This window comes from Sapajus apella, unplaced genomic scaffold, assembly GCF_009761245.1.
Source record: "Sapajus apella isolate SASKATOON/1434 unplaced genomic scaffold, GSC_monkey_1.0 scaffold16, whole genome shotgun sequence".
Lineage (NCBI taxonomy): Eukaryota > Metazoa > Chordata > Mammalia > Primates > Cebidae > Sapajus > Sapajus apella.
This window is the reverse complement of record NW_022436956.1, coordinates 12,900,406-12,923,846: the sequence shown is the minus strand read 5'-3', so window position 1 is coordinate 12,923,846 and position 23,441 is coordinate 12,900,406. Positions and strand designations below refer to the sequence as shown.

General features: G+C 39.5%; 1 long non-coding RNA gene across 3 annotated transcripts in view; it reads right to left on the bottom strand.

The window, feature by feature from the left end:
* Positions 1-23,441, bottom strand: part of LOC116556129 — a 384,428-nt gene that overhangs the window by 314,855 nt on the left and 46,132 nt on the right. The window contains exon 1 of one of the 3 annotated variants that reach the window (XR_004270838.1): positions 12,614-13,797. The exons of the other annotated variants lie outside the window; for them this stretch is intronic. This is a non-coding gene — a long non-coding RNA (uncharacterized LOC116556129). Of the gene's footprint in view, positions 1-12,613; positions 13,798-23,441 lie in introns of those variants that run through there. 3 annotated transcript variants of the gene reach the window in all.

Here is a 23,441-nt window from a genome sequence, read left to right as displayed (position 1 = left end):
TCCACGCTATGCTCAGGCAATGTAATTATGTTTTAATATTTATATCTTGCTTTATTCCAGGAACGATAAGATACACTAAATGTAGAAGAGAAAAAGAAAGGAGGAAAATATGGATAATGCCATAGAATGGTGATAGGAATGGAGCTAATACAGAAATACAGGCCATCAAGACCTAAACATTTGCAGCAAGTGTAGAGGGGGTAAAAATTTAGCTCTAAGCTGGCTAGCAGCTAATCAAAGAAGAAAACCTAATAAGTTACACCACTCAGTGTCTGGAAGACAAAATATGTCAGTAGTGTTCATATAAGAGGAGGCATTATTAAATGATGTCCTAGCTCCCTGCAAAGAAATCTTTTCCAATTGATGAAGGGCAGAAGAGGGGTGAGCTTCATTTTGCACAAAAAGGGAGACAAGATGGAGTGGACAGATTATAGGCTCCTTCCCCTACAGATAACCTCGATTGTTGCAAGAATTAAAGGACACCGTATTTGTAGTGCCTGGTAGGCTCTAACCCATGATAGGGGCTCAACAAATTGTGGTCATTACGATGAAGATGAAGATCAAAAAAAAAGATAATGGAGAGAAGGAAGAGGTAGAGGTGGAGGAAAACTTCTTCAAGACTCAACTTTAGCAGTTACTCATTAAATAGTCTTGCTGAAGTGATCATGTCTCTAGGCCTCATCTATAAGATTGGGGAATATAGCCGGGCGCAGTGGCTCAAGCCTGTAATCCCAGCACTTTGGGAGGCTGAGGCGGGTGGATCACAAGGTCAAGAGATCGAGACCATCCTGGTCAACATGGTGAAACCCCGTCTCTACTAAAAATACAAAAAATTAGCTGGGCATGGTGGCACGTGCCTGTAATCCCAGCTACTCAGGAGGCTGAGGCAGGAGAATCTCTTGAAACCGGGAGGCGGAGGTTGCGGTGAGATCGTGCCATTGCACTCCAGCCTGGGTAACAAGAGCGAAACTCCATCTCAAAAAAAAAAAAAAAAAATAAGATTGGGGAATATTATCTATTTCAAGGTTTAATGTGAGAATTAAGTGTGATAACATATATGTAAAAATTTTTTAAATGAAGCTACCTTTTACAAGGAAGCTAAGATTGCTAAGCAATTATTCTATGGTCACTCGCACAGAGCCATACATAGCTGGCCCTGAGTGAGTTTTCTCATCCTACGGTGATGGAGAGTCATGGAGGTAAAATCTCCTATCCTTTCCACTGTCTGCTATAGACATATTTGTTCTCTCTGCCTAAAGGCTTGCACATGTACTGTTTCCTCTGCCTTGAACAATCGTCTTCTCTTGCTACCCTTCACTTAGAATCACATACCCTTCATTCTGACATATAAGCATAGGCAGAATAGGCTCAGCCCTTTTCTCTGAAAGTCTTCCCTCCCTTTCCTTACTGACTTTCATGTATCTCACACTGCCCTGTTGTCTCTGGTCATAACACTGCCTTGCAACATTCAGTGTGCTTGTCCAGACCCTGACACTCGACCCTAAGCTCCTCAAAGGTAGGGAATATGTCTCCTCCTTACCACTGTAGCGGTGAACATGTAGCCCAGCACCAGCACATGGAAGGAATTCAGTAAATATTCATTGAATCATAAAAAAGTAAAAGTGGATTCAAGTCATGTGATTCTTCCTTTTTCTCCTAAGATGCTGTGATGCTGAACTGGTTGTCATTCTTTCTTGCACTGAAGATGTAGCATCCACACTCTCAACTGGAATTAACAAGTGCTAGAAATTATACTTAAACCTGTGCTCATTCATGTTTCAAAGCCACCTTCCAGAAAGCTTAGGAATATTAAAAAAAAAATTGTTAGATCTGAATATTTTTCATCTAAGAGCATTTAGAAAGGTTCAGTAAGTCAGTTCAGCAAACATTTATCTTGAAACAAGTCCTTTTTTTCTAAGCTTTTTACAACTTTGTTCAGTTCAAAAGAAATGTAGTCTCTTATATTATTCCTTCATTTGTTTATAAATCATTAATATGATTTGAATGAGCTTTTAAAGATGAAAAAAATCACCTTTCATAGATTTAAAGCAGCTTTTCTCTTAAATATGGAGGTCATTTTTTACAGAAGAAAATCTGAAATACACCAAGATACTGTTGCCTCCTAATTTGTACCATTTGAAGTACAAAATTTGACTAAATACATTTTCCTATTATGTTTCTACATTTTCAGGATGTACCTCAGATTGCAGTGGGCCATTCAAAACTACTCAGCAAGTCAGCTATCAAAAGCTTCAGACATTTTAGAGCAAATAGTGAAAGGACATTAAATGTTTTGGTCATCTATAGCAACAAAGAGCTGTTGAACGGAAAAATAAAATTACTTGGGCTACTTAGTGAAGCTAATACCCGACATATGACCTTTCTTCACAACCTTATAAATATCTTCCACATCACAAGTGGTGCCAGAATTGCATAGAGAGACTTTAAAACAAGGCTGTTTATAGGCAATAAGCTATTATCCTCTAGGACTTAGCAAACTGGCTGTCAGCCAATATTATATTTGGATACTCCTGGAAGGATAAAATATGACAGTTAATCGGTTTATGTGAGAAGAGTAAAATATCTTAAACAAAAATATAGCCCATGCCAGTCAAATGCTGCAGAAGAGTATTTTCTCAGAAAGCCACATCGACGGTATCAGACACATGTAAGCAGAATATCTTAAATAACAGTTAATAATGTATTAATGTTTACTCTGGAAATTCTCTTTCTCCCTTTACTCATTGGCTATGAGCCTGTACAATTCCTTCAAATTGAGCCAATCTGCAGGTACTCCAAAATCACTATAGTTGATAGATAAGAGGTCTGATCTAATATATTTTATAATAAAATTTCCACATGGTACCCTAAATCCATGCTCAATTAATCTATCTCATATAGAGATAATGTGTAAAAGACTCTAGTGGCCAAATGATTCAACTCAGTAGTTTTGCAGCTAAGATTACTTGTCCCCTGTTATGTAACAGGGGGTTATTCATAGAGGTTATTCATAAACAGATTATTCATAGAGCCAAGTGTAGAATGCAGGTCTCCTGACCCTTGCCCAGGGCTCTGTCCACTACCCCAACTCAAGTCTTCAAAGCCTACTTCCCATGAGTAGCTCACTGTTCCGAAGCTGTGTTAAAGCATGCACATGTGCACACATGTATACACACACACCCCTTTAAAGAACATTGTATTACTCTGTTCTTGCACTGCTATAAAGAACTACCTGAGGCTGCGTAATTTATGAGGAAAAGAGGTTTAATTAACTCACAGTTTCACAGGCTGTACAGGCAGCAGTGGCTAGAAGGCCTCAGGAAACTTACAATCATGGCAGAAGGCGAAGGGGAAGGGAGCATGTCTTCACATGTTAGAGCAGAAGATTGAGAGTGAAGGGGAAGTGCCAGACACTTTTAAACCATCAGGCCTTTTGAGAACTTACTACCATAAGAACAGCAAGGGGGAAATCTGCCCCTATGATCCAATCATCATCCACCAATTGCCTTCCTCAACATTGGAAATTACAATTTTACATTAGATTTGGGTGGGGACACAGAGCTAAACTATATCAATATCTACAGTTTGCTTGATTAAGAAACAATTTGTACACATTCCTGAGTCCACCCAGAAGGAGTGAAGTATTGTCTGAATGGAAAGTGTAGGGAAAGAAGTTTCTAGAAGCAAAAAGGGGACTATCCTCTAAAAGATTTGTAATCAAACTAAAGAGAAGAAACAAAGATACAGGCAGAAAGGAAGCCATGGTCATAGAAAGTAAATAGTGTGTTCACTCAGAATAGCAAAGGGTTTGCACCACAAGTATGGCCAGTAAAATCAGTGGAGAAGAGGACTCAAGCAATGGCTGGGAAATGTAGAGGAATCAAGAATCCTAAAACTCTGGACATGAGATAGAATGTTCCCTTGATGAAAGTCCCAGGTGTCTCACTGGTGTTGGTGGAGAACAGGATTTCCTAAAGGAGGCGATCTCGTCAGAACACACCCATTTGTCCCTGACATAGAAGAACTTCCATCTGTGTTCACATCTCATCATTGTGATTCTGTGATGAATACATGATCCCTGCATCAAATTCCAACTGGAGGAGCTCTTGCTTCCACTTGCAGTTTCAGACTTGTTGCAGTTTTCAATTAGCCCTTGTTTCCTCATCTACTGAAAAGATCAAAAGTCAAACACCAGCAAGAGCAAGGCCAGGCACTAAATCTAAGAACCACAGGCAGAGTGGAGTTTAAGGCTGCCAAGCCAGGCATTTGAAGATGCGCTGTGATTAGACAAGGAAAAAAGCCACTGAAAAAAACTAATGAGGATATGTTTGCAGTGGGTGTTCAGGCTAGAATCAGGGGACAGAGGCGGGGAAGGTATGCAGTGGCTGGCTGAATGTAGCTGGTATGATTGGCATGTGAAAGACACAAAAAAGGAAAATTCTTTTTGTAATCATTCTACTCTATGTTTACAAAAGATATTTGAACATACAGTAAGGCTAACTGCTATGGATAGATGTCTTTTCATTTGCAATCTGCAATAGGATAATGTTTTCCCAATCTGATGAATATTCTTATTAGTTCAGAGAAACAAAATCATTTCTTTGACTCTGTACTTTCAATGGCCCTAGTAATTTCCAACAAAGAATTGTAAATTAATCCAGGAAGACATTGTAGGGTTTCTTTCATTGTATTTCTTTCCAAAAGTAGCTGTGGCCCTGATGAACCACAAGCTCTGTGATGCCCAGTCACTTTACTCCTCCAAGTCCCTCTTGCATCATCTGCAAAATTAAGGCATCAGTTCCAAAGACCTCTCCTTTCCCTCTTACCCTATCAAGCCATAAATCTCAGAATATATTCTGGATTTGGCCTGAGTACATCTTTACATAGACATTTTATCTATCTTGCTACAATAACAACCACATGCCCCAGATGGGAAAACTGTGCTGGAAAAACCCCAAGGCTCTGTCAGCATAATGCATGGGTGTGGTGAAGACAGGCAACTAGATTGTGTGTGAGTCAAAAACATGATTAGAAAATGGCAGATTCTGATAAACAGCTCAAGCTCATGGAATGTAGCTCAGAAAGACAGCATAAAAAAATTGTCCATAGATTCAGAATATCGCAGGTCAGACAGGATAATGAAAGCCAAATGAAACAAGGGAAGGGAAAAGATGCTTTTAGAGTGACACTACAGTAAAACATTGCTAATTACCATTTGGTTATTGATACCAAGCCTACATTTTTGTTTAGGTGACTTTTAAACTTTCTTACCCTCATAATTTGTGGTCAAATCACATCACCGCTCACCTCTCTCACCCCAAAATGAAATTCCGCATTATCCTGAAATGTGTGATTTGCATTTGAGAAAAGTTCGAGTTTTTCAAACAATTAGGTTAGGTTTGAGGAAAACAAAAATGGAAAAGAAACATCCCTCCTAATTATTTCCACTCTAAATATTTTTTCTTAAACAAGATAGCTGCTTCCTATGAAACAAACCTGCACGTTCTACAAGTGTATCCCAGAAATTAAGTTTTAAAAAAAAATTAAAGATAGTTTCAAAGAACACCAAAACTTTATCATAATCTCAACTATTATCTAAAAACTTGCTCATAGCTTATTTCAGAATTTGAAGGTAAACAGAAACTATTTCTCACTCCCATTACATAACTGAAGATACAGAGGTTCAAAGAAGTCAAGTAACTTAATCAAGGCCACACAGCTGAAAACAGGAACATAATCGTCTGGGCTGTAGGTTTCTCTAAGTCTTAGACTACCCTGCCTGGCACGCCTCTTGTTTGGAGCAAAATGCTAGGCAACAAAGCTCCCACAGGCAGCCTTTTGGCAGAAATCTACTTCTGTTGGGGGTGAATGTGCTGAACCCCAATTGCTAAGAATAGCTCAAAGCACCTTGGAAGGAGTGCTGGTTTCTAAAGAAATCCCCACTTAAGGAGTGTGCCTCCTTCTCCTCAGCCCATCTGTCGTTATGAATCTCGAGTAATGCATCAGAGATCATTCAATCTATGGAAACATATTGAAGGTATTATATATGTCAGAGATGCCTTCTCTCATATTTCCATTAAAAGCTCCCAGCTATGCCAAAAATGTTTCATTCCCAAATAAGGCACATTTCAGTAAACGAGATGATGGATAGGACTTAAAGAATCCTCTAAGGAAGAAAGAAAGTTCCAAAAGGAGAGGGAAAACTTGCCAAAAAAGAAAACTGCAAGCAGTCTCATAAGAAAGGGTTTCTTTCTTTAATAATACACTGTCTTTTAAGGCCTGTAACCTGCAAAGTACAACTTTCCATTCATGTCACTTTTCCAAACTTCTATTTCAAAATTAGATAGCAAAGATCAGTGGACCAAAAAGTAGACAGAAATGAGTCTATGTGGATATGCATGTGTTTGTGAACATACATGCACAGGTGCTCCTGTGATCATGGGATGCATTGTTTATTGGAAGAAATGCAATGATCCTAAAAGTGTTCATTTCCAAATCTTTTTCCAGTTTCAACTAGTGGCCTCAGTTTTGTGATATACATTTAAACTTCAAAGGATCTTTCTACTTTAGGGAAGACCTTTCTCTGACAAATATGAAATTTCCAGTCTGTTTCAGGTACAAGGTGAGAAACTAGAGATACAGTTGTGACCAGGATAGACCAAGTCCTGCTCACATTTAGATTATAGTCTATCGAGAAAGTCTTAAACTCACATCTTTAGGACAACTTGTTACACATCTGTTAATGAGATCTGAAGAGAGTGCCTAAATTCTAGAGACATGGCAGAGAGCAGCTAACTCATTCATACCTCTAATTCTCTAGATAACCTCAACACTTACAACTTGGAATCCTTGCAAGATCTGAGGATATCTGTGCCACCATGCTGCCAGAAAAGAGACATAACAAAAACTACTGGGGTGATTTTTCCTATTCATTTGAAGCTACCCTTGCCCAATGCTTTAGTAATTACCAAGCCTCTGGTTATTGTTCAGTTATTATCTTGCTTGACCTCACTCTGACATTTGCTAATAAAGATTATTTCTATATATACGCCCAGCACTCCACATAGTAGATACTCAATTAATACTATGTATGATTAAAAAATAGGTAATACTAAAAAAATAGAAATGGTAATCTTTATCATAGAGATACAATATAGTCATAATACATTCAGTCTTTAAAATCCTTTAGTTTTCATAGTACAGTTAACACTATTAAAATAAATGAATATTATATGCTATTATTTTATAAGCAAACTTTTTACTTGTGAATTTTATCACTCTACATATTTGATACTCCTTTACCCTCCACCTTCATGGAGGGTAATTCAATGGCTTTCTTTTTTCTTTTTTTTTTTTTTTTTTTTTTTTGAGACAGAATTTAGCTCTTGTTGCCCAGGCTAGAGTGCAATGGCACAATCTCGGCTCACTGCAACCTATGCCTCCTGGGTTCAAGCAATTCTCCTGCCTCAGCCTCCCAAGTAGCTGGGTTTACAGGCATGCGCTACCACGTCTAGCTAATTTTGTATTTTCAGTAGAGACAGAGTTTCTCCATGTTGGTCAGGCTGGTCTTGAACTCCCAACCTCAAGTGATCCGCCCACCTCGGCCTCCCAAAGTCCTGGGATTACAGGCATGAGCCACTGCACCCAGCCATTCAATGACTTTCTATTGGACATTCCAAAAGTGTTCAACTGAGCACATCAACACATGCTTTGTTCACTTAACAAACACGCAGGAATGCCTAGAACATAGAAGGGAGTTGGCATCAATATAAGCCACCATGTGTTGTAATATGTCATCGACTGAGCACACAAAATGTTAATTAAAACAAAATTGGTTGCCCAGTTCAGTTTTAAGGCACCACAGGAGATTTGATTATTGTATTTATGCTTTTTCATCTTCCTCTGGTTCTAGAATCTATCCTCCCGTCACATACTCCTGATGTTTTCCACCTCCCACTTGTGTGAAGATCAAATAAGCTAATCTCCCCCTTTCTTTCTCTAGCAATTGAGTCATGATTTCTATGCAAATAATCAATATGCTGTATAAACACAAGTTCAGTGCCCTCTCTATTTTAGAAAAGAGCCAATAATCTATCCAATTCATACATACATTCAAAAAGCTAATTTTCATTACTACAACACATTTTTTCTTTTTTTTTTTCTTTTTTTGAGACAGGGTCTCACTCTGTGTTCCCAGGCTGGAGTGCAGTGGCGTGATCTTGGCTCACTGCAACCTCCGCCTCCCGGGTGCAAGCGATTCTCATGTGTCAGCCTCCCAAGTAGCTGGGATTACAGAAACGAGCCACCATGCCTGGCTAATTTTTGTATTTTTTGGTAGATACTGGGTTTCACTATGTCAGCTCAGCTGGTCTCGAACTCCTGACCTCAAGTGATCCACTCACCTCAGCCTCCCAAAGTGCTGGGGTCACAGGCGTGAGCCACTGAGCCACTGCACCCAGCCTTACAACACCATTTTCTGCAGAAGCAAAACTCTTCCCGTTAACATTGCCACTGCACTTGGCCTAACTCAATGTCTGGAAGGTTAGTCTTATTCTTTCTACTACACTAATAGAGATTAAGTTACATTATTTTAAAATAATTTTTCAGCATTCCTATCATTCTTTATTCTGGAAATAAAACAAGTAAATGGTCAAACCATTCTCCATTCTAGGTTCCAAAGACCTTGGCTGGCTGTCTTCCAATCGACACAGCATTCTCATAACTATTTGTTATTCCAAAGGATTGAAACAGGTTTTTTCTTCCTAATGGCAGCAATAATCATATTCCTTTTCTATCTCTCTGTAAGGGAGCATTGCAAAATCTGGAAAGTTTCAAAAGTATCATCTATTATTTCACCTTTATTAAAACCATATTAAAATGTACTATTTTTTTTTCTTTTTTTTTTTTATTGAAAGGAAGAAAAAGAATTAAAAAAAAAAAAGAAAGAAAAAGAATACAGGAAAGGAAGAAAGAGGAAGAGGAAGAGGGAGAGAGAACAGGGGTGTTGCTTTATTGCCCGGGCTAGAATGCAGTCTAAAACTTGGTATGCCTGTAATTGTGTTTAATAATAGAGACATAAAAAAAAAATGAGGGAATAAAATAATTAACAAGGGAATAAAATAAAATGTACTATTATGCCCATTTTACAGATAACAAAACTGATCTCAAGCAAGGTTAATGGCTTGCTCCAGTTAAAATAGCTACTAAGTGAAGAGCCCAGGATGCAACGGGGTCTCTTAAAGTCTCAGTCCACAGCCTTCCCCCATAATCTTCTTGCCACATTTTCTTGTCCCCTGCTGGTGTTCAGAACATGCTGTCTCCAAAACACACGTTCCTGAACACAAACCTCTCTTCTTTTTTTCCCCATAAACTCACTGCCTTCAGGAATTCTTTCAAAATTCAGAAGAAAAAGATATCTGAAGCAAAGAACTAGGGAGAAATTGTAGGGATGTTTTTATATGTGTGCTTTCTTTAAAATGCAGCTTCCTTGGAGATATTAACGATTTCACAAATGTTATCCAGGCTTGGCATATTTATGGAGGCCCAACACAGTTTATGCTCACCAAGGGATGGAATATCAGACAGCATGTCACTAAGGGAGAGGGTGTTAGGGATAGAGGACAGACCTCAGAATCTCCTGTCTCTAATCATTTAGGCACCTTTCCAACTGGGCTATAAAAGCAGCAGCACTCTCAGTTGTCTGATGCATTCCAACACAGTAAAGAACAGCCATAAGCAGGACCCTGCCACATGGTACTCACACTGGCCTGGAGGCAGCCACGCTCCTCCTTCAACAGCAATTTCTCATGTCTGCCCCTTCCTGAGAAACCTTCATGACTATGTTACAATCAAGAGTCAGAGGTTCCTATCACTTGTTCAAGGAAGTCTCAAGCCACTTTGCCTCTTTCTAAATACATCTCCTGTACAACCTTCCAAGCCCCGCAATGCACACACGTGTGCTCTCAACACCACCTCCATCACAGCTAAAATGAATCAGACTCTTTCTTCATTTATATTGAAAAACTCTATTCCAAAAAGGACTTCAAGCACCCTAGGTCCAGGGAGAATGCTCTCAGCTCCACCTTCTTTCCTCAATTAATAACTTTCTCGCCACCACAACTTGGCCCTCTCTGTGATAGTAACCAAACTAAAATCATCATTGATGTGGCACTTTTTTAAAAAACATAGTGAACAGTTTAATTATTCATTTTTCATCATGAACACCCACAAACTGAAGAAATCACAACATGGTCATATAAGTTAAATGAAATATCCAAGACAGAAGCAGATGATCCTGGAAGAATGCAGCTTACACATGGATGGCTTTCCTCAGGGTTCAACAGCTCCAGAACCCCCTTTACCTTCACTCCTACTCCTATTTCTCTCCAAGCTGCCTTTCTCCCTGTTTTTCTTCAAGTGATTTCTATTTTTAAATCTAGCCCCATCATCTTTGCTTCTGAAGATCTATTTCCAGCTTGGACTGGAGGATGGAGCATCTCCTTCCTCTGTGTTTCAGGAGTTTTGTCCATGTCTCCATTCTATCATATCTCACATGGCACTGCAATCAGTTGGTAGTTTTTTTTTACCCACCTCTCACAGCAGATTAGGAGATCCTCAGGAAGATAAACTATGTCTTCATTATAATTGTCTCTAGGACCTGCTAAATCTGGCACGTAGCCATCCTTGGTAGGTATTTGTTCACTGCATCTTACGGTACCATGGCGTCATCTGAGTACCTGCTGATACCTTTGTGTTAGCATTTTAGTGTCTTAGCTAGGACTCTATGTCTGGTGTTTATCTTTACCATCAAGCTAAGCTTCTTGGGGGCAGGAGGATGGCATTTCTTTCTGGCATTCTCACAGCACCTACCATAGTGCTTCACTCATGGTTGATATTTGAAGATAAATAATTATCAACAGTAATTATCATTCCCCTGTAGAGGTATGGAACTGCCAATAACAAAAGTCCCAGATTAACCATATATTTGTCATATTGTTCCCAAACAGAATGCAGTCTTTAGTCCAAGAACAGGATGCCAAGCCCTTGCAGGTATTCATGCCATTTGACTGTCTCTGTCTCCTTTCAGTCATGGTACCTGCCCATCAGACCTCCTTTGGCTGAGATGAGGTGAGAAACTGCAAGTATAAAAGGCATCCTTTTTCTTCATGAGAGCACAATCACATAAAAATAAGCATAAAACATTAATATGAAGGATGATGTCACCTAAAATTAGGAATGTGTAGAAGCCACTTTAAGTGCAATGAATGACTAGTAGCAACATGGTCAAATTCCAACCACTATCTGAGATCAACAGTCTTGTCATTTCTTGGTTCTCAGGTAGATATGAGCTCAAGGTATAGCAAAGCATGGAGCAAAATGAAAATTATAATTAACTCGTGCTATGGTTAATTTTAGTACTAACTGGTAACCACCAAAGTGAATGGTAAGCTTGACAAAACATACATTAACCCCTTCCCTGCTGGTAAACATTAGAATCCTCTAACATTCCCCCATTCCTAAAAAAGTAGGGGATAATTTCTTTGACAAGACAAAGCCTTGGAGAGAAAATGAATTGTAATTTATATCAGGGTGTGACTTTGTGATAAATAATTCAGAAAGAATTTTAATTTAAGAATATCTGTTAAAACATTGTCGATGCACAATTATATACCTACACTGCCCAAGACACTGACCATTACTCATACAAAATGTGGGTATTGAACACTTGAAATGTGGCTAGTCCAAACGGAGATGTGAGGTAAGTATAAAATACACTTCCAAATGTGTAGACTTACTAAAAACATGTGAAATATCTCATTAATCGTTTTTATATGAATTTCACAATATACTTTCAATATAATGGGTTAAATAAAATATATTATTGAAATTAATTTTACCTGTTTTATTTTTTTGATGTAGTTACCATAAAATTTTAAATTATATATGTGGCCTGAATTTTATTTCTATTGGATAATACTACTATAGATGACATGGCAGCAGAAACCCAGTAAAACATGGTGCATGCTACAATTCACACAGTTTTCCTCAAACTCCAAGTGCAGGTAAGACAGTCTGGGATCAGCTTTAAGGACATATAGTAAAATTCACCACAGCAGAAACAATAAAACTTGTATCCAAATTTAAATGGAACTAAGGGGAGAAGAAAAATACAAAAGAATGGAAAATACAAAACAAGGAAAATACAAAAGAACGGAAAATTCCAAAACCGTAACCTTTTGATCACAGAAAATAGCATATGCACTCCTCTATTGGAGACACATACTGAGACACTACCTCCTCCCTCTTCAACTCCTTCATACCTGGCTCCCTGATGAAGACCCGTCAGGTCACCCCTCCCAGTAACTGTTCTCAGGAGACACTAAACAGTACAGAGCTTGGTAATGGGAGACAGACACTCCTTCTGCTACTATGGATGGATAGTTACTGAAGGCCACTAATATCTGATGCAAATTTCCAGGTGTTCCTTATGGAAAGGACAGTAGTCTTTGGTCCTTTCAAATGGACAAGTATAATTTATTTCTTAAGTTTCCATTAGAAGCACAAGAGGGGAAGCCCAGAGGGGGATAATATTTACAAAATAGAAAGCAATTACCTTGCTTCTTCCTCCAACTTCCAAGACAGGAGGAAAATTCATTGATGAGTGTTTATTAGCTAATGATGAAAGGGCATTTCAAAAATGAAAATGGCTCTAAAATGCACTGCATTATCCTGATTGCAAAAAATGGAGACTAAAGGGAAAGGGCGCTCTATAAAATGTCCTCTGCAATTGGTTCCGTCTCTCATGAGCCACTTGGATTCCTTTGTCCCTCCCACGATAATAACTTGTCTTCATGGTCATAGCCAAGAACACATTCTTTGTTTGGTTACATAAGCTTCTAAAAATAGCAATTTATCATGGAAATGCTAAAAGATCCTTGAACATAGCGTTTTAATGGACTATTAAGTTATTGCAGTGTCTGTTTTCTTTAACATATTATAATTAAAGATAAAACCTTTTTGGGCACTTTTCAAACTAGAAGTATATCAGTCTCATACTTTGGATATTTCTTCATCTTGAAAAACATGAAGAAAGTTTTCCTGTGGTCAAAGAAGTTTCACCACAGGCAGGGAGATGAATTTTCTCCTCATTATTGAGGTACAATAAAAAAAAAAGAGGAGGCTAATTCAAAGTGTAAGTTATTTTTTCTGTCTGTCTAGCTAGGTTTGATAAATGAGTTCAAAGTAAAAGAAACTGAGAAATTAGCTGGCAGAATATTTAAAGGAAACCTAATAATGCATTTCTCATTTCTTCTTTAGTTGAGAACTTTATAACTGAAAGAATCCCAAGAAATAATCTAGTTAATTTCCCTCTAAAACCAGAAGGGCAGTCTATGGCCATACCACCCTGAATGCTCCCGATCTCGTCTAAAGCCAGAAGGATAACGTACCCAGCAAAGTTATACGGCAGGGCTGGCTCCCTGTCCTCTGTCCTGCATCACGTGTTATCATTCACCTTAGCACCCAGTGAGTGAACGAGTAGATAAATGAGTGAAAGAAAGAAAGAATAAAAGAAATGACTCAAACAGAACTTGAGTACCCTTGGAGGTATATGATACCAACGTGTTAAGCTGGGGCCACAGAAAGTAGAAAAGAAAAATAAAGAAATGTAGTGGACTTTCTTCACAAAACTCACAAATGACCAAGACAATATAAAGAGCCATGAAGGCTTCCTATACAGTCAACTTCTTCAGTGTTTTTGTATTTTTTAAATTTATTTTTATTTTATTTTGTAATTTTTGAGAGAGGGTCTCGCTCTGTCACCTATGCTGGAGTGCAGTGCCATGATCATAGCTTCCCGCAGCCTTGACCTTCCAAGCTCAAGCAGTCCTCCCACCTCAGTCTCCTAAGCAGCCAGGACTACAGTTGCGCGCTACATTGCCTGGCTAATTTTTTCTTTATTTTTTGTAGAGACGGGATCTCCCTGTGTTACCCAGGCTGGTCACAAGATCCTGGGTTCAAGTAGTCCTCTTGCCTTTGCCTTCCAAAGTACCAAGATTACAAGCATGAGCCACCATGCCTGGCCCAGTGTTTTGCTTTTTTTTATATATATAATTTTTTAAAATTGAGATTAAATGCACATCACATAAAATTAGCTATTTTTAAGGAAATAATTTAGTAGGATTTAGTAAATTTACAATATTGTGCAACCACCACCACCACCTCTAACTACTTTCGAAACATTTTTAACATCCCCAAAGAAAACTCCATACCCATTCAGCTTTCCATTTTCCTCTTCAATAGCCCCCGGAAACCACTAATCTGCTTTCTGTTTCTATAGATCCACCTATTCTGGAGATTTCATATAAGTGGAATTACATAATATGTAGTGTTTTGTATCCGGCTCCTTTCACTTAATATGATGTTGTCAAGGTTCATCCATGCTGTAGCATGTATCAGTACTTTATTCCTTTTCATGACTGAATAATATTCCATTACATATATATATATGTAATGAATATATATATATATATATATATATATACCATGTAGTCAAATCTTTCTTATCCATATGTAACTTACATGTGATAACTTTTGATTTTCAGTACTCACTGAACTCCCTGCCATCAATTAACATACTCTTAAGAGTCCTCACTCAGAAGCCAGTCATTGTTCAAAAAAATGGAGAGCTGTTTTAATATTGCATCAAGTCAATATAATGACTCTCTTTGTAAAATCCGTTATATTCTACAAAGCATTTCTAATGACAACCCAAGGAATAAGTACTATTATTCTTATCTTTGTTGTGAAGATGAGAAGACTTTGCTGTAGTGAGCTGAAGTAGCCATTCAGTGTCACCGCTGGTAAGTGGCAAGACCAGAACTGGACTAAGCCTTCCCTTTCCATCCACTGCCCAGGGTCTGAGCTCAAAACTTGTTCCATTTTCAGAGGGAAGAGATAGGAAACTCTGAGGTACTCACTGCACATTGCCCAGCCCCACTCACTCTACTTTGTTCCAGTAATTGAGGAAATTCTGGAGCAGTGAGATAAAGTCCTGTAGATGAGGGGGCTTGAATTAAGGAAGTTCCCAGACACACCTCCAAAGAGGGACAGGAATAGATAGATATGAGGACGGAGCAAACTCTCAGAGCAAAGCTTCAGGATATTTCAGAAGTAAGGAGAGAGATAAAATGGAGCAGGAATGAGGTTTGTTTGATGTTCAGTGGTGGGTTGATTGGTCCAAGTCAGAGCTTGACATAAATTCCAGAGTTAAATAGAGATATTATGGAAGGTTGACCATTATGACAGCATAGATAATTGAGATGACAATAATTGTACATGCCTTTCAAAAACTCAAATGATACAGCATAAGTTCTCCCCATAGGCACAGCGCTTTAAAGTTTATACAACACTTTCACATCCATTATCTCCTGAGGTCCTCATAACAATCCTGTGAATTAGGATGGGTATTCTTCTACCCATTTTCTTGATGCAGAAATTGATAAGAAAAGTTGAAGCCTGTAGCCACACACCCAATAAGTAATGAATCTGGGACTCAAATGAAAGTTTCTTAAGGCTGTAAGTCCTGAATTCTCTCTGCAACACCATGCTACCTCAGGCCAACTTCAAGGGAAAAACAATTATCCTAAATTAGTTTGCAAAAAGGAAAAGAGCCAAGAAATAAACATTGCTCCAAGCAGGAGAAATAGCAAAACACAGCATCTCACATTGTTGATGGGGAAGAGGATATGCTTGGTCTTGAGCATTTCTCATCTGGTAGCTCACACACATCCCTTCCCAAAATCTTAAGTCATGAGACAAAGGTTACGTCTGAGACAGTAGGAATGTAGCCTACCACCTGTAAAGGAGGAGTTGAAGGTTTTTCCAAAGTTCAGATATTTTCAAATCAAAATAGCTTCAGTTAATCCAGGGATAGGCACAGTTATATTTTATTCTGAAATACTGGGCATTTTATTTTTTCTATAAGATTACCCCTTCCTCTTTAATTACAAGCACTGACTCAGGAAAGAAGCCTTTCTGTGACACTGTCATGTTATTTTTCTAAAAATAGAATAAAGCTGGGTACGGTGGCTCATACCTGTAATCCCAACCCTTTGGGAGGCTGAGGCGGACAGATCACTTGAGGTCAGGAGTTTGAGACCAGCCTGGGCAACATGGCAAGAGCCCCATCTTAACTAAAAATTTAAAAACATTGCTGGGCATGGTGGCACATGCCTGTAATCCCAGCTACTCATGAGGCTAAGACATGAGAATCGTTTGAACCTGGGAGGCAGAGGTTACATTGAGCCAAGATCACACCACTACACTCCAGCCTGGGTGACATACATACATACATACAATAAAAATAGAATAACTCAAATCTGGGGCCTCTTCACTGGACTGTAAGGCTCTGAGGTGGCAGCTCGATCATCAGTCAAGAAGAAATGGGCTGCTCTTCCCCAGTTTGAGAGGTCCAGAAAGAAGAGCCCCCTGCCCACAGTTGTGGAAGGCCCACCAGCTCACCATCACTACCATTTTGTTCTCCTGCTAACATCTTGGAAGCTCCTTACACATCATGCTATGGAAACAGGAGAGGATCTTACAGTCTCTGGGATTTATAGGCATAAATTCCATTAGCCAGCCTCACAACTAATTATTATTCTGACACTCAGTGTGGGGTAAATTATAATTGATGGTAATACATGAGGATTAATGATTTATTTTAGTCCCTCTAAACAGTAGAATAATATTTGTGTTTGTGCCAAGGTGGGGTGGAGGGCCAGTGTGTGGGAAGGAGGGAGAAAATGGTCACTAGTGAATGCTTTGCCCTTCTTTCTAAAAGCTTATCAGACCTCAGGTGGATTGACCTTGGACATAAATCAGATGAGTGGAAACTTAGACATCTGTGTGTTTGGTTGAGTTCTGATTCATTTCATTATTGTCTAATTGGCTTGGCAAATTTTGACCTATGGCATCTCCCACTCTCTAGCTTCTGCTGCTCAGCACTGGGTGGTGACCTTGGTGAAACATTACTGCCCTTGCACTACCATGGTGTCTGGTAATGCAACCTGAATCTGGAATCAGGTGCCCTAGACTTGAATCTTGCATTTGTCATTTATTAGTCATGTGACCTTATTTAAGCAGCAAGCAGGCTGATGAGCCTGCATTTCTTCAGCTGTGTACAGAAAATAATACACCTACTTCTCGGCACTGTTAAGGAAATAAAATAAAATAATGTATATTTTTAAAACTTGAACGCTTTAAAATGCCATTCAAATATGATTTATCTACCCACTAAACACATGCAAGTCACTATTCTGGTGAAAATAATCATCTACATACTTCCTTGTGTAAGTTTACTGCCACGTTTTCTTAGTCACTTTCAAAGGATAAAATTAAGAGGACATTCAAGTAAAACCAGACCATGAAAGGGCTAACTTGGTACGTTCTAGGCATAGAGGGTAGGGAGGCTTATGTTAAAGTGGTTCAATTTAATATCTCACATGTCACTCATTGTAAACGCAGTCTCAGGGACTGACCCATGAATGCCCTGTTGTTGAAAATCCCGTAATGAAGAAGAGAATATGACTTCACCAGTCTCCTTCCTGCCCCTGGAAGTGTTTCCATCATTTCATTAAAAGAGAAAAAAACCCACCACAAACTGCTCAATATGGTGACTGGCTCCTGAACAGTCAAGACGTTATTTTCAAACACATTCTTTCCTTGCTTTTCCATCCCCATGGGGCCCTGCTCTAATTCCTGGCCTTCTGAAACCCTGTGGCTGCCGCTTCCATCTTACTGAGCAGATTTTTAAACAAAGTCCCCTTGCTGTGTGCACAGAACAGCCCTCCAGAGCTGCAGGCATGCCAGTTGAGGGGCTCAATGTTGGATTTATTTCCCATATCTTGGACGTGGCGTTGCTTTCTCTCTTCCCTCCCTCCCTCCAGTCGCCTCTCCCCGCCTCCCCTTCATTCCTAAATCCTGCAGCCATGACAGAAATAAATTAGCTAGAGGTACAGGTCACACCTTGGAGAGCAGTAAACGTTCTGTGGGAAATCAATAGAGAAGATGGGATTCTCAAACAGCTGAAGCAGAAGGAATGATGCATTGATGGCTATACATAAACCAAACAAAGGAGTCTGAGAACTGCCTTCCGGGGAGGGGCCGCACACTCGGCTTCATTTATTCTATCACCTGAACCCGAGACAGCACAGCAGAAAAAGGCACTCCGCAGATACCTGGGCTTTTTTCCTCAGGAAGGCTCAATGTTGCTGGGCGAGTGTTGGTGAAAATGAAAATTTATGTTCAGATCGTGAATGTTAATGCTGGATCCCCCCAGGAACCCCCTGGAGAACCCTAAGCTGAGTGTGTGAGACATATATCTGTTTCAGGGAGACCTCCCCATCCACGGATGCTGATAGCAAAAGCCAGGGAGGGATTGGCTGGATAGTTAACTGAAGAAGTATAATTCTTAAAGTAATTAAGTGTGATGTGTTAGAAATGCCTAGGCTTTAGGCTTTGACAGACCTGGGTTCCAGTCCTAGCTTAAGCACTAGGTAGCAAAAATGGGCAAGTTTCATTTATAAAGTGACAATAGGAGGTCTACCTTAGAGGCAATTGTGTGGATTAAATGAATAATGCACATAAGCACCTAGTACAAAATAGGCACTCAATAAATGCTAGTTGCTTTCCCTCCCGTCCCCCTGCCTGATTATAAGTGGCTTTGTCATGTCTCTGGAGTTCTACAACTTCTCCCACATGGAGCTTCACAAAGGCAGGCCCTTATAAAATTTTCATCTAATGGCAAAAGCAATGTCTAACAACAAGAGGTGTTCAGCAAGACTTTCGGTGCCTTATGGTCTCCATCAGCAACCAAATGCCACCCCAAATAAGGCACCTAAGTTAAAGCAGTGTACCGCTATGCAAATGCAGGGATGAAATACAGTCCTGCCCCTGAGCACCTCATATCTAGAAATCTGGAAATTTCCATTGCTATATACCAAGAGCCTATTTTTCTCCTGTCTTCTCTTGCCCTTTTTTTTTTCTCTGAAAACTGCATTTTTATTCTTTTTTCCTCCTCAGTTTGAGCCTGGTTTCTTCCTCACACACAGCTGAATTTTAGTAATGAAACAAATACTTAACAGTGAGAAGCCATTATAAATTATCTAGCAAAGAAAGTTTTTAATAATCTCAAAGTGTTTAATTGTGGTAAATGTAAATAGCATAAAGTTTACCAGCTTAACCATTTCTAAGTGCACATTCAGTGACATTAAGTACATTCACATTGTTGTGTTACCATCACCATCATCCATCTCCAGAACATTTTCACCTTCCTCACCAGCAACGCTGTGCCTACTAATCAGAACTCTCCATTTACCCCTTTCACAGCCCCTGGAACCCACCATTCTACTTTCTGTTGCTATTAATTTTACTACTCTAGAAACCTCCTGTAAGTGGAATCATATGATATTTGTCTTTTTAGGCCTGTCTTATTTCACTTACTGTAATGACCTCAAGTTTCATCCATGTTGTAGCATGTGTCAGGATTCCCTCCTTTCTAACAGTGAATAGTTTTCCATTGTATGGATGTACCACATTTTATCTACACATATCTGATAGGCACTTGGATTGTCTCCACCTTGTGGCTCTTGTGAACAATGCTGTTATGAATATGGGTGTGCAACCATCCCTTCAAGACCCTGATTTCAATTCCTTGGGGATATACCCAGGAGTGGAATTGCTGGGTCATATGGTAATTTTATTTTTTAATTTTTGAGGAGCCATAATACTGTTCTCTATAGCAGCTATACCATTTTACATTCCCACCAATAGTGTAAAAAGGTTCCAACTTCTCCACATCTTTGTCAGCACTTGTTATTTTCTGAGTGTTTGAGTCTAACATCTTTTCATGGTTCGTATCATCTCTGGGAAAATGGGGACCATATATGAGTGCCAACCTTTTGTGTGGTAGCCTGACTTGTTTATTTCTCCTTAAATACAGGAAGTTCTTAAGGTCACCCAGATTCTACTCTGGCTACAGTTTCTGTCTAATGTCTCTGTCTTTTCCAAGTCTTCCATCTTTCATTATTAAGGAAATATAAAGTTAAGTTGAACAATTCAAGAGTTTTCAGTACTCTGATATGAAGCAGTTTGCCTAGCTCAGTTACTCATGCTACCCTCCATCTCAGTAAATAAAAAAGGAAGTCTTTTGTTTTTTTTTTTTTAGACAAAGTCTTACTCTGTTGTCCAGGCTGGAGTTCAGTGGCACATGATCTCAGCTCATTGCAAACTCCACCTCCTGCTTCTCCTACCTCAGCCTCCCAAGTAGCTAGGACTACAGATGCGTGCCACTATGCGCAGCTAATTTTTGTATTTTTAGCAGAGATGGGGTTTTGCCATGGTGGCCAGGCTGTTCTCAAACTCCTGACTTCAGGTGATCCGCCTGTCTTGGCCTCCCAAAGTGCTGGGATTACAGGCGTGAGCCACCACGTCTGGCCAGTGGAGAAAGAACAGAAAAGGTAAGAACATTAGAACCTACTAGAAAATACTGAGATAGCTTGGAGAATAAAAGTAACAACTCTCATATAGCAGGCTATATTTTTAAAAAAACATTTAATATTTTTACTTCGCTAATTTTATTTTATTGTATGTGAGAACACTTAACATGAGGTCTACCCTCTTAACAAATTTTTCATGTACAATACAGTATTGTTGACTATAGATACAAGGTTGAATAGCAGATCTGAGCATCTCATCTGAGAAAATTCCCATTGACAATTTCAGATGTGAAAGCTGAGGCACAGTGAAGTGAAATCGTTTACCCAAAGTCAGACAGCAAGTAAATTCCAGGGTCAGTACCCAAAACCCAGTCATATCATTCCAAATCCCATTTTTTTCAAAGCAATGCAATACTACGTAATGATTACTAAGCTCTTTACTTCTGAAACTGCAAAACTTTTAAGGACCTATTTGTAAAAAACAAACAAAAAAGAAATGTGGTTTGAGCTTGCTGTTGAAGTGGAACGGTTCCCTAAAGGGAGGCAGTATACAGACTTCACCAAGCACTAACTTCATGGGATGTGACTTGTTCAACTCTGGACAATGCATGTTAATAGACCCAGAATGAGGCAAAACACAGGCATCACCCATGAAAGGAACGTAGTCTATTGGACAACAGCAGTCCTTTCCACCTAGAATGTTTCTTGAAGACCTTGTGTGACACACAACATCCTATGCTCAGCTGGTGAATCATGTGACTCCTCGTTGTCTCAGGGGCCATATATTTTTCTCCTATGGGTATAGGCTTCCTCCTCTTTAAACTTCCCAGGGGTATTGTATACTTTAAATATAATAGTGATAAAGCATGAAATCTAGCATCGGGTGTGTAATAGATGCTCAATAAACTAACACCCATCCCCATCCCCCTGCTGTACCCCCAGAGTAGCTTTTCCTTCCCAGCAGGGACAAGTAGTTGAAGGCCATGGAGAGGCATCTGAAAGAGAACTGTGAACTGAGTTGTAAAGAATTTAAGAATTTTAGGCTGGGTGTGATGGCTCACACCTGTAATCCTAGAACGTTGGGAGGCCAAGGCAGGTAGATCACCTGAGGTCAGGAGTTTGAGACCAGCCTGGCCAACATGGCAAAACCCCACCTCTACCAAAATTACAAATATTAGCCGGGCATAGTGGCATATCCCTGTGGTCCCAGCTACTTGGGAGGCTGAGCAGGAGAATCACTCAAATCCAGGAGGCAGGGGTTGCAGTGAGCCAAGATCACACTGCTGCACTCCAGTCTGGGTCACAGAGCAAGACTCCTCAAAAAAAAAGGAAAAAAAAATTAAGAATAGACATTTAGAATATTTAACCATCAACCATCAACTGCTGTCCCTGAAGTTTGCCTCACACTTCTGCACCAACAGACTTGTTTTACTGATCTGCATTTGAGTGCTCCATGCACTTCTATGTACCATTTATTCATCTAGACTGCATGTGCTTTCAGGGAGTGGCCCCTCCTTTCATTTGGTCTTGCAGCCTATGACTGCGCATTTACAGTTACCAGTTCTCTATACAGAGAACAGTCCATTACGGATCACTGATGTGGTCAGAAACAGGTCCTTGAGCTTCATCTCTTTAAAGGGGTTTCTCTAATGTAATGCTATGTGTAAGCCAGGAACCTCAGAGCCCAGACACTTAGTGGACCTCAAGAGCCCGATCAGCACTTGTCAGAAGGCCCCTCAAAACCCAAAATCTTGACAGTTCTAAAGCCTGCCTGAATATGTGCCTTTACTTCTTTTTTGACTCCCACTGAACCTATGAGCCTGTAATTGACTTCCTTCCCTTCACAGAGATTCCTCACTTCCAAGAAGCCTGCTTAACCACATTGGAAAATCACCAAAGATAACTAGATTTGACCCAACAAATGTGCACTTATCTCAGACACATCTGCCCGGATAGCCTCCCTCTGATCTCTTTGTGGACTAAGAACAAGAAGAATAAGTGTTTTGCCTCAGTGAACTCTCTGTGCCATTTAGCATGTTTCTGTATTTTCAATAAATATGTCTTAAGCGCTACTCATCTTGTGGTGTTAATTTACTAACACAAGTGCCCTGAGTATCTGCAGGTTGAGCTAACAGCTAACCAGGATTCACAGTAAAAATAGCTCATGCTCACCTTGGGTGATACAACACAAGCAAAAAATAAGAACATATGCCAATCAAGGCATTTTAGGGTTTAGTCTGCTGTGTGAAATACCATGCTAAGTAATTTACCTGCATAGTCTCATATAATCCTCATAGCAACCCCTTGATATCCCCATTCTACACATGATGAAAAAGAGATACAGAGAAATTTAGCAAAGCCCATGTGCTTAGTCACTATACCATAGAACATACACTTTGGGATTCCACAGATAGGATTTAAATTCAAGTCTCCAGCTCCTTGACTGTGACCATGGGTGCAGTAACATACCGTCTCCAGCTGGAGTTTTCTCCTTCGCAATGGGGCAATAACCAAAGTCTCCGGTGTTGCCGCACTTTTCACCTTCATGAATCACGAACTCCTCTTTTATACCCTCTCTACCTCAGTAACCCAGGGATTCAGGATGGTCTAGAATTTCAACCTGAATTCCCATCTAGCCTCTATCCGGACCTTAGGTAGCAAGTCATTCAATCTTTTAGTTTCATCATTTGTCAAAAGAAAATAACAACACTGGCCCAATTAGTAGGTAATATTGAAGATAAGATCAAAGGAAACATGTCAAAGTCTCCTGAAAAGTTTCAAATACTTCTCAAATTATTATAATAATGGATCCAGTTTCAGAACTTACTGCACAGAATGTCTTTGTCCAAAACTTTAAAATGAATGCGGAAACTGAGTTCAAGATAAAGAAATGAAACCCAGATTATTTCTATTCTTGTATAGGTAGAGACTTGGACTGGAGCTCCA